The sequence below is a fragment of the Cervus elaphus genome, chromosome 25 (genome assembly GCF_910594005.1).
Source record: "Cervus elaphus chromosome 25, mCerEla1.1, whole genome shotgun sequence".
Lineage (NCBI taxonomy): Eukaryota > Metazoa > Chordata > Mammalia > Artiodactyla > Cervidae > Cervus > Cervus elaphus.
In genome coordinates, this window is record NC_057839.1 from 24,714,851 (window position 1) to 24,725,049 (window position 10,199).

The following is a 10,199-nucleotide window of genomic DNA, read 5'->3' on the forward strand; positions in this document are numbered from 1 at the left end:
TGTCCATCACCAACTCCTGGAGCTTACTCAAACTCATGTCCATCCAACCATCTCATCCTCTGTCATCCCCTTCTCCTCCCACCTTCAATCTTTTCCAGCATCAGGTCTTTTCCAATGAGTCAGCTCTTGGCATCAGGCGGCCAAAGTATTGGAGGTTCAGCTTTAACATCAGTCCTTCCAATGAATACTCAGAAATGATCTCCTTCAGGATGGACTGGTTGGATCTCCTTGCAGTCCAAGGGACTCTCAAGAGCCTTCTCCAACACCACAGCTCAAAAGCACCAATTCTTCGGCACTCAGCTTTCTTTATAGTTCAACTCTCATATCCATACATGACTACTGGAAAAACCATAGCTTTGACTAGACAGACTTTTGTTGGCAAAGTAATGTCTTTGCTTTTTAATATGCTGTCTAGGTTGGTCATAACTTTCCTTCCAAGGAGCAAGAGTCTTTTAAATTCACGGCTGCAGTCACCAACTGCAGAGATTTTGTAGCCCAAAAAAATAAAGTATGTCACTGTTTCCATTTGGGGTATTAGGACATGGATATTTTGCAAGGGGTGGGGGAATTATTCTGTCTACCACATGGTGTTGTTCTTTTATTTGAAATCTCACACATGAGCCTCAGACAGAGTGAGAACCACGTACAGACAGAAACACAAACCTGACAGACAGGACACATTATTAGTCCTAACTTCAAGTCCTACCTGAGTAAGGAAGGGTAGTGAGCGGACTCTTGGGTCAGGGCCTTGTGCTTTAGAAGACCTCTCAAAACACAAAAATTGTCTTCCTCTTTTTAGTCCCACAAGAAAGATTTTTGAAAGTTTGATAACTGACTTGACTGAGGACAATTAAAGAAGGAAGAATGGGCCACAGAAGTCCCCAGGCCAGGTGGCAGTGGGGACCAAGAGCCCTGGAGTATGATTGTGTCAGATGGTGGGAGAGAAGAAAAGAGGGTCACAGACTCTGCCTTTGCTTTTTTTTTAAGTGAAACAATAAATTATCTATTTGACACATCTGATTTGGCCCCCAAATAACTGCACGCCCCCGCCCCTCTTTTATGTTCCCCTGGTATCAATTTTAGAGGTGCTCAGGATGATTTGAAAAGCTCATGAAAAAAAATGAGGTGAAGTGGTGGGAACCAAGCCCTTTCCAGCTGTCCAGGAGCCTGACTCGGTCCAGAGTTCCACCCTGAGACCTTCCAGGAGTGCTGGGCACGGACCCAGCTCCTACGGGTCCCAGCAGAACCATAGCACTGCTGGTTCCTGGGAATCAGGGTTGGTCCCCAGTGGAGCATCCTCCAATAGCTTCTAGAGCCCTTTCTTTCAGTCCCAGGGAACAGGCTGCAGGGCTACTAAGTGGGAAGCTGCCCAGGCTTTGGGCATAGTCTGGTTTCTTGTTTTTAAATATTTAGACGTGTGGTGTATGCACACCTCCAGGTGAACTCTTGCCCTCAGTGCTTTAAATGTTAGGGGCAGACCAAAGGCACTTTTTCCTCCTGTCATCACTAAATCAATCACTAGAAGGATGTTGATGAACCTAAGAAGTGGAATGTAGCCAAATCCTCCAAATTATAGACACAGACCTAGCCAAGGAGGCATAAAAAAAACAGAACTGAGCAGAGAGGACACTGCTGGAGAATAAACATCTTTCAAATAAATCAAGGTGACTTCAGTCCTAGAAATGTAAAAGAGCTTCTCTGCACATCAGTTTAATGAATTCTATTCTATCTGTGGAGTTCCAACCACATCCTTTATGGTAAAGAAAATTTACATGAACAGACTGTCCATAAAACTCTTTAAATCCAATCCTCTTTTATGTCACATGGTCTTCATCTTGTGAAGGATGTGGTAGTCTGGTTGTTTCAGAAGCTATTTCAGGAGAAACGTGTCTGGTAAAGTCCTAGGAGGCCAGCAGCTGGGCTGCCTTGGGAACTTTCATCTGCTGCTATTTCCAATCCCTGCAATATCTACGCCTTGACATTCATCTTTTGATAGGAAGGCTGACCACCCACAGTCCACTGTTGCAAGCCATCCTTTCTGACATTTCCAGTATAGATTCTCAGTTAGGAAAAAGTGCTGCACTGATATAATAAAAATGTCTTTCTATGGAAATACCCCAAGAAGGGACAATAAGAATATCAAAGCTGATCAGAAAGATCATCTTAACAGGAAATCTTCAACCCTTCAGCCAAGAAAATAAATGAGCATAAATAGTGGCGAGGAGAAGGGAAGGAACCAAACAGGATAATCACCTTTTGCAGATTGGGTGTAGATTCAGACAGCTGCTGCAACCAGGGGACCAGGGAGATCTCACCTCTTCTCCTCCACCACACAAGGGGCCCAGAACACACCTCTTTCCCATCCTCCTCTTCTGTGGCCCTGATGCTCAACTCTTATCTCCTTTCTCCATCTCCAGCTTTATCCCCTACCTACAATGCAAATACTTGGACATCTCTGCCAAATGTCTAAATGATGCTCATGACATATCACAGGAACAAGGGAATAAAGAAAAAGCTGACGTCCATCGGTTTTTCTTTAAAAAAAAAAATCACTCTCTGCATACAGGAAATGGTTTATAAAACAATCAGCTCACAACATTCCACACTCCCCCCAGAGAGCCCCCAGGCTCTTCTGAAAGGTCAGGAGAACACAGACAAGGTAGTATAAAGTCCTTTCCTTTCCTAAACAATGTGATCTTTGTAAACCTAATATTAGGTTTCTGAAGTGCTCTGTAAAATCCCGTGTCTCCTAACTCTCAACGTCAAGAGTGTAATAAAGCTGCTGGCCCTGGGTTCCCTTTTTTATTCAAGGGCACATTTTCGGAATGAACAGAGTGGTCTCCTCCATTTCCCAGGCTCTACCTCATTCATTACCAACTCCACTTTGGGGCTGTCCTTGTCTTTCTCCTCTGCAAGGCCTCTTGGAGGCTCTCCTCCCTGCCCACCCCAAATCTACCACCTTGGATGATAAATTGTTCCACAACTGTCTCGGAGCAATTCCCATTTTCCTGGCTAGATTGAAGGCTTGTCCAGAGTACAAACTGTTGCTCTCTGTCCCATGCAAACTCCACCCTCGTGTATCCCCTAAAGCAGAACCTTTCCAGGATCCAGTAGATTCTGAATTGGCGTTTATTGCCCGACAAAGTGGCTGAGATCTAGCTCCTTCCTGGGAAGTGGAGGATTTGTAGGTACTGAACTAAGCAGAGATGCGTGCTATAAGGCAGCTCTGTGTACTGAAGGAGTGCAGGTATCTGAGTCCGCCAGTCTTGAATACAAACCCTGACTCTGCCCCTTTTTGTAAGTTAGGAAGTTGCTTTACTTTTTCTGTACTTGTTTCTTTGTCTGAAAAATCAGAATAATATGTGAATAATAATACGCTGTAGCACAGATACAACATGAATGAATTAGATGATATATTTAGCTGGATGGGCTTCCCAGATGGCTCAGTGATAAAGAATCCTCCTGCCAAGCAGGAGACATGGGTTCGATCCCTGGGTGGGGAAGATCCCTTGGAGAAGGAAATGGCAACCCTCTCCAGTATTCTTGCTTGGGAAATCCCATGGTCAGAGGAGCCTGGCAGGCTACAGTCCATGGGGTCACAAGGAGTCAGACATGACTTAGTGGCTAAAAAGCAGTAGTAGCTGCAACATTTAGCTGCACAGGAAAGAAAATCATTCACTAAGTATCCTGGAGAAGTTTCAGGATTTTTAAAGAAATAATATCTATGTTAAGAAAATCACAGTCTAGAGTGAGATCCCAGAGGGCACAATCAAGTCATAAAAAGGATTTGCTAACCTGGTTTCAAAAGAGGGTGAATGCTGGGAAGAAAAGAATGTTGGAGTAGAAAAGACAGAGTTAAACCACTCTGCACAAAAAAAGACTTTACTTTGTGGGGGCTGAGAGGAGAACTGAGAGAGAGAGAAATCTGCTTGGATGGATGCAACTGGGAGAAAGAAAACTCAAAGGACCTCCTTGTGGCGAAGTGCTTGAGAAATTTCACTTGTAAGAGCATTAATAAGCTGTCACTTTAAGTGTGCGGTATACACCTCTCTTCCTACCTCCCCTATGAAATCCTCAGTAACATCTGCACCGCTGACTCACATGGATTCCTGGGAGGGTTGAAGAAGGCTGTGGGTCTACCTCTCGATGGGCTCCAGAGAAGCAGAAGATGGGGCCTCTGAGCTTCACATTACATCCCAGAATTCCTTTACCAAGATCAAAACGGGTCTTACAGTTGAATTACTGATGGAACATAGTTGTTTTTAATTTTCCCCAAAAAAATGGTTCCAAAATCAATGTCATTTTATAATCAAGAAAATCCAAATAATTTAGAAGCTTCTGGCTCATAGCAGGTACCTGCTGCTGCTGCTAAGTCACTTCAGTCATGTCTGACTCTGTGCGACCCCACAGACAGCAGCCCACCAGGCTCCCCCGTCCCTGGGATTCTCCAGGCAAGAACACTGGAGTGGGTTGCCATTTCCTTCTCCAATGAATGAAAGTGAAAACTGAAAGTGAAGTCGCTCAGTCATGTCCGTCTCTTAGCGACCCCATGGACCGCAGCCTACCAGGCTCCTCCTTCCATGGGATTTTCCAGGCAAGAGCACTGGAGTGGGGTGCCATCGCCTTCTCCATAGCAGGTACCTAATAAGCGATATTTTTCTCTCCTTTTCCTCCCTCATTTCCCCCATGGATATAGCAGGAGAGTGAGTGATATTATCCCACTAGGCTGAAAAGATTTATGAGAGGCATGCAGTGGGAGACCAACACAATAGCCTCAGACGTTCAAAGTCATGGCTTGAGCCCACACATGCCCCTTCTCGGGCAAGAACTACCGGCTCGATGCCTGCTATTCCCAATGCTGCTACATCCTTATTGTTCAAATCACTACTGCTTCCATCTGGTTCCACAAACACTGTTTAGCTAACCTCTTCCCTGGGTGGAATGCGAACCCCCCGAATGAATAAAGTACTCCCTTGCCTTGAAAGAGATTACTAATTGGATGGACATGGCATGTACAAAAATAACTGGAAAGTCCAGCTGAATGTGTGAAGCCCCTGAGGAAAAGGTAAAAGTAGCACTGGGTGTCCAGAGAAATGAGACCAGATAACCAGTTTGGTGAAATCAATAAAGGCTTCATGGAGGAGGTGGCATTCAAAGCTGAGTACAGTTTTGACACGCAGATTTGGGAGAGGATCGTGTAACACATCATGATGCAATTTTAATACTGGCCCTTACAGCCATCACTATCACCTCTGCCAGCTAAGGCCCGGGCAGGCCTCTCACGCTTTATTGGATTTGAGTGCACCTGCCACCTCAGAGCCTTCAGCTCTGCTTCTCTTTTCTTATCACCTACAGATCAGAAGCAGGACACAAACCACGTATCTCAATGACTTTCGTTAAAAAAGTCTCTCTTTCTCTCCCTCTCTCTCTCTCTTTAGTCACTCAGTCATGTCCAACTCTTGCGACCCCATGGACTGTATGTAGCCTGCCAGTCTCCTCTGTCCATGGGATTCTCCAGGCAAGAATACTGGAGTGGGTTGCTATTTCCTTCTCCAGGAGATCTTCCCAACCCAGGGTTCAAACCTGGGTCTTCTGCATCGCAGACAGATTATTTACCAACTGAGCTATGAGGGAACAAATAGTAAATGCTAGAGATGGTATGGAGAAAAGAGAATCTCCTACACTGTTAGTAGGAATGTAAATTGGGGTAGCCACTATGGAAAACAAGTAAAAACTAAAACTAGGGTTGCCATATGATCCCACAATTCCACTCTTGGGCATACATCCAGAGAAAACTCTAATTGGAAAAGCTACATGCATCCCAAATGTTCATAGAAGCACTATTTACAACAGCTAAGACATAGAAGCAAACTAATTGTCCACCGACAGATGAATGGATAAAGAAAATGTGGAACATGTGTACAATGGACTACTACTCAGCCATAAAAAGAACAAAATAATTCCATTTGCAGCAACATGAAAGGATCTAGAGAACATTACACTCAGCAAAGTAAGTCAGACAGAGAGATAAATATTATATGATATCACGTATATGTGGACTCTAAACATAATATAAAAGAATATGTATACAAATCAGAAACAGACTCACAGACATAGAAAGCAAACTTACAGTTACCAAAGGGAAAATGTGAGGGGGGGGTGGTAAATTAGGACCATAGGATTAACAGATATAAAGAACTATATATAAAATAGATAAGCAGTAAGGATATACTATATAGCACAAGGAACTAAATATCGTCTAGTAACCTATAATGGAAAAAAAATATATATGTGTATATATATATATATATATATGAGTCATTTTGCTGTACACCTAAACTAACACAATATTGTAAATCAAAAAACCTCAATTTAAAAAACACACATCTCAAAGTACCCAAGGCACCCCCAGACTACAGTACTTCCCTGGGATCACTCAGAAGTCCTAGTTGTTTCCTTCCCTCTTTCCTTCCAACACATCCCATTCTTGTCTCTAAACTTGTCCTCTCAAGGCTTCTCTTGTATCTAGGATGCTTGCCCATCTGCTCCTCATCCACCAGTTAACTTTTTTTCAAACCTTCCCACTAGCAACATTGGCGGCATCATGGTGAGCATAGCTGCCTTCCATACTGTCCTATGATCACCAAGAGGATGTACCACCTACCAGAAAAGGAGTGGCTTTTTCCACTGGGACACATTCTAACCAAAGCATTCTCTTTCTCTTTCAGGATTTTGCAAGATAATTTTACTCCTCTCACTCCAAAAACATTTTGTTTCTAACCAGTTAGTTTATGCTCTGTATCTGTTGTATTTGTACAGTTACCGATATGTTTCTTTTTCCTATTTATTCCTTAAAGCAAATCCAACTTAAGCAGCTCTCACATGTGCCTGGAGGGCTGAGACCAGGCCTGGCTCACTCGGTTTGCGAAGCGCCTGGGACAGAGCAATGAAGAGAAAAGCACTCCATTAATACTGTCTAATGTTTGTGGACTTAGAGTAAATGTTAATCTAATATTTTCTAAAGCTTTTATTCTTTGCGACAAACTCTAGCCCTCGGCAGATCTTCCTGAGGGGGGTCAGAATTATTGTCCTAATATTTAACCAAGGAAACCAAGCAGGAAGAGGTGGGAAGACTTATGCAAAGCTACACAGTCTGGTGGTAAAAGACACTGGGAACTGGAGTTTCTGCCTTCCAGCCCAAAAAGCACAGTGACAGAAGCAGGTCAGTGACACGGAGCAAAGCCAAACCTGGAGTCTAATCCAGGCTCTGTTGCTTGAATCTTTTATGAATGTGAACAACCTCTCCAAGCCTCAGTTTTATCATCTTTAAAATCATATAATGATACTTGAGAGGGATTGCTCAGGATTAAAGGGAGTAACAGAAGCATCTGGAAGGATCCTTGCTAAATAGTATGCTCTCACCAAATACTAGTTCTCTTTTCTTTCTTGGCCTTGTGAGGAATTCCAGAGACCAATCCCATTTTTGATCCAATTCCACATAGGAGAAAAGAGATCAAAAATGGAAGACAGTGCCATGTGAGAGCCCCTGGGAGCCTAGGAGCAGAGCAGAAACCAAGGTGTGAACACTTCTTACAGGAAACCCAGAGCTGGTGCTAGAACCAGAATCACGGCTCCTTGTCTTGGGCCTTGACCACTGCTCATGATATACCGCTAGAGTCATTTTCTTTTATCTCCACTGGATCCTTGATCAATGACAGATGTGGAGAAAGACAGTGGATACCAGCAGTAACCCAGAAGAACGATGCTTTCTAAATAGGAAAAAAGCCACTGAAGATTGGTCCTCTCTGTGTGCGTCCCATGCCCCTTGGCTGCATGGGACGCACACAGAGATTCATGCTGGGATTCGTGCTGTATAGACAGCCTCCCAAGCACAGCACATCAATTCATGTGGTGGGCACATCTTAACGCTCCATAATTTAATTTGACAGCAAACCGCCAAAGGCAAACTTATTGCACCATCCCATGCCTGACACCAGAAGCCAGCAACTCACCACATCCTGCTTTCTTCAACGGAAGTATACTATTTCCTGCCTCTCTCTGCTGGTGGCTAATAACAAAAGACAAGGAGGCTTCAGAGGTAACCCATTACATCAAAAGCATCTAAGCCTAAATTAGATGCTTGCAAGCCCTGTGTTCTCAGCTTATGCCCTGCTGCTGTTTTCTCTGGCAGAGCTAGTGAAGTCATAAACACAGAGGGATTTCCCAGGCTCTAAGAATGGATATTAGCAACACAAATGTTGCCTTTTGCCCTGTTTTCAAGTTCCTGTGAATCAAGCTCACCTTCTCTGAAAATACAGCGAAAAGAGTATTCAGCTAGTCACAGAAAAGACAATGGAATTCAAGCCACAGAACGAAAAGTCCTTTGGTAACCTATCTTGGAGAACTCCAAGTCTAATTCAGAGTTTTGCTTATTTTGACCAGAGATGGGGGCTAGCAATTATCACTTCATCCATTGTACCCTGCATAGGTTCCAAAGAAAATAAAGCAAAAATTCAGTACAATGGTTTTTTTTTTCAATCTAGTCTTCTGTGAAAAATAAATAGTACGGTATCACAATAGGAATGAGTGTTTCTGGAGGTTTTGATTATTTTGGATCCATGGTCTGAAATCTTTACATTCCACAGGAAGGCTTTCTTAGACTGTGAAATCTTTTAATTTGGTGTGACAGAATCATATACAGGGAAACCTATCAAGGAACATTATCTAGCTTATTGACTTACTTCAAATATGTAGATCATTCATTCCTTTTCCCCAGTTTTCCTCATTCCTTGGGTTGATCTCTTTTAACTGCCTCAAAATCCATCCAGCAGCTTACCAAATTGTCTCTGAAAAAAACTAGACAAAAAACAAAACACAATTGTCTTAGCTGAACAACTTCAAATATCTGATGGTGCTGGGTGCCCTTACAATCCCCTCCAGTGATGCTCACAAACTAAGACTCAGATTCCTTCCCCTTAGCCGCAAGCCTAGCCCTAGGGGGAAAATGATACCTTTCCACGGCTCCCCTCCTAAACCAACCCACCATCATCACCGAAGTTCAAACCCTCTTTATCTCTCACCTAATCTCTTGCTCTAGACTCTTATTTGGAAGATTCACATCTCATTTCTCCCTACTCTAATTTAACCTCTACCACTTTTTGATTACCTTTTTAAACTCAGCTTTGATTGTGTCATTGGATTGCACAGAACCCTCCCTGGACCCACTCTCTACTGAACTATAGATTCCTCAATAGCCATTTGAGGTCCCACATGATCTAACCCTAAAGCACCTTTTCTGTCCCTATATCCCTCTGCCTCCTAAGAGGTACCTTCAGCCAATATAGACTTCCCACAGTTTCCCGACACAGTGTCAGTAAGTATGCTTCTGTGACTACTTATATGTTCAGAGTTCCAACTCAGATCATGCCAAATCAATAAAAGCTAGATATGACCTAAGAAATACTATTGAGTTGGCCAGAAAATTTGTTCAGGTTTTTCTATACAATGCTATGAAAAACCTTAATGAACTTTTTGGCCAATCTAATATGTTCCATTGGGTTCTTCACTCTAGCCCATTCTTTCCTTTAAAATCATCCTGACGGTCCATTCTTCCTTTATGGTTGCTTGTTAATTCCCCTGCATTTGACAATTCTGCTTCCCAGTCTAATCTTTGAACTGCCATCTTGGATTGAATAGGTTATGAATTAAACTTTGTCTCCCCCAAAAAAGATACATTGAAGTCCTAACTCCCAGTACCTTAGAATGCAGTCTTATTTGGAAATAGGATCTTTACAGAGGCAAAGAAGTTAAAGTGAGGTCATTGTGGGGGCAGGGGATCTTAATCCAATGTGGTTGATGTTCTTCTTGAAAGGTGAAATTTGAACAGAGACAGGATAGCTAGAGGGAGGATGATGTGAAGAAACGCAGCAAGAGACAGCCATGTGAATGGAGTGATGCATCTATAAGCCAAGCAACACCAAGCATTCCCAGAAAACACCAGAAGCTAGAAAAGGCAAGGAAGTATTCTGCCTTGGAGCCATCAGAGAGAACAAGGCCCTGCCACAACTTGAGTTCAGACTTCCAGCCTCCAGAACTGTGAGACAATAAGTTTTCCTGGTTTTAAGCCACCCAACTTTTGGTACTTTGTCACAACATCTATAGGAGACCAATACAGAGGTTCCCTCTACTCTCTCCTTAGG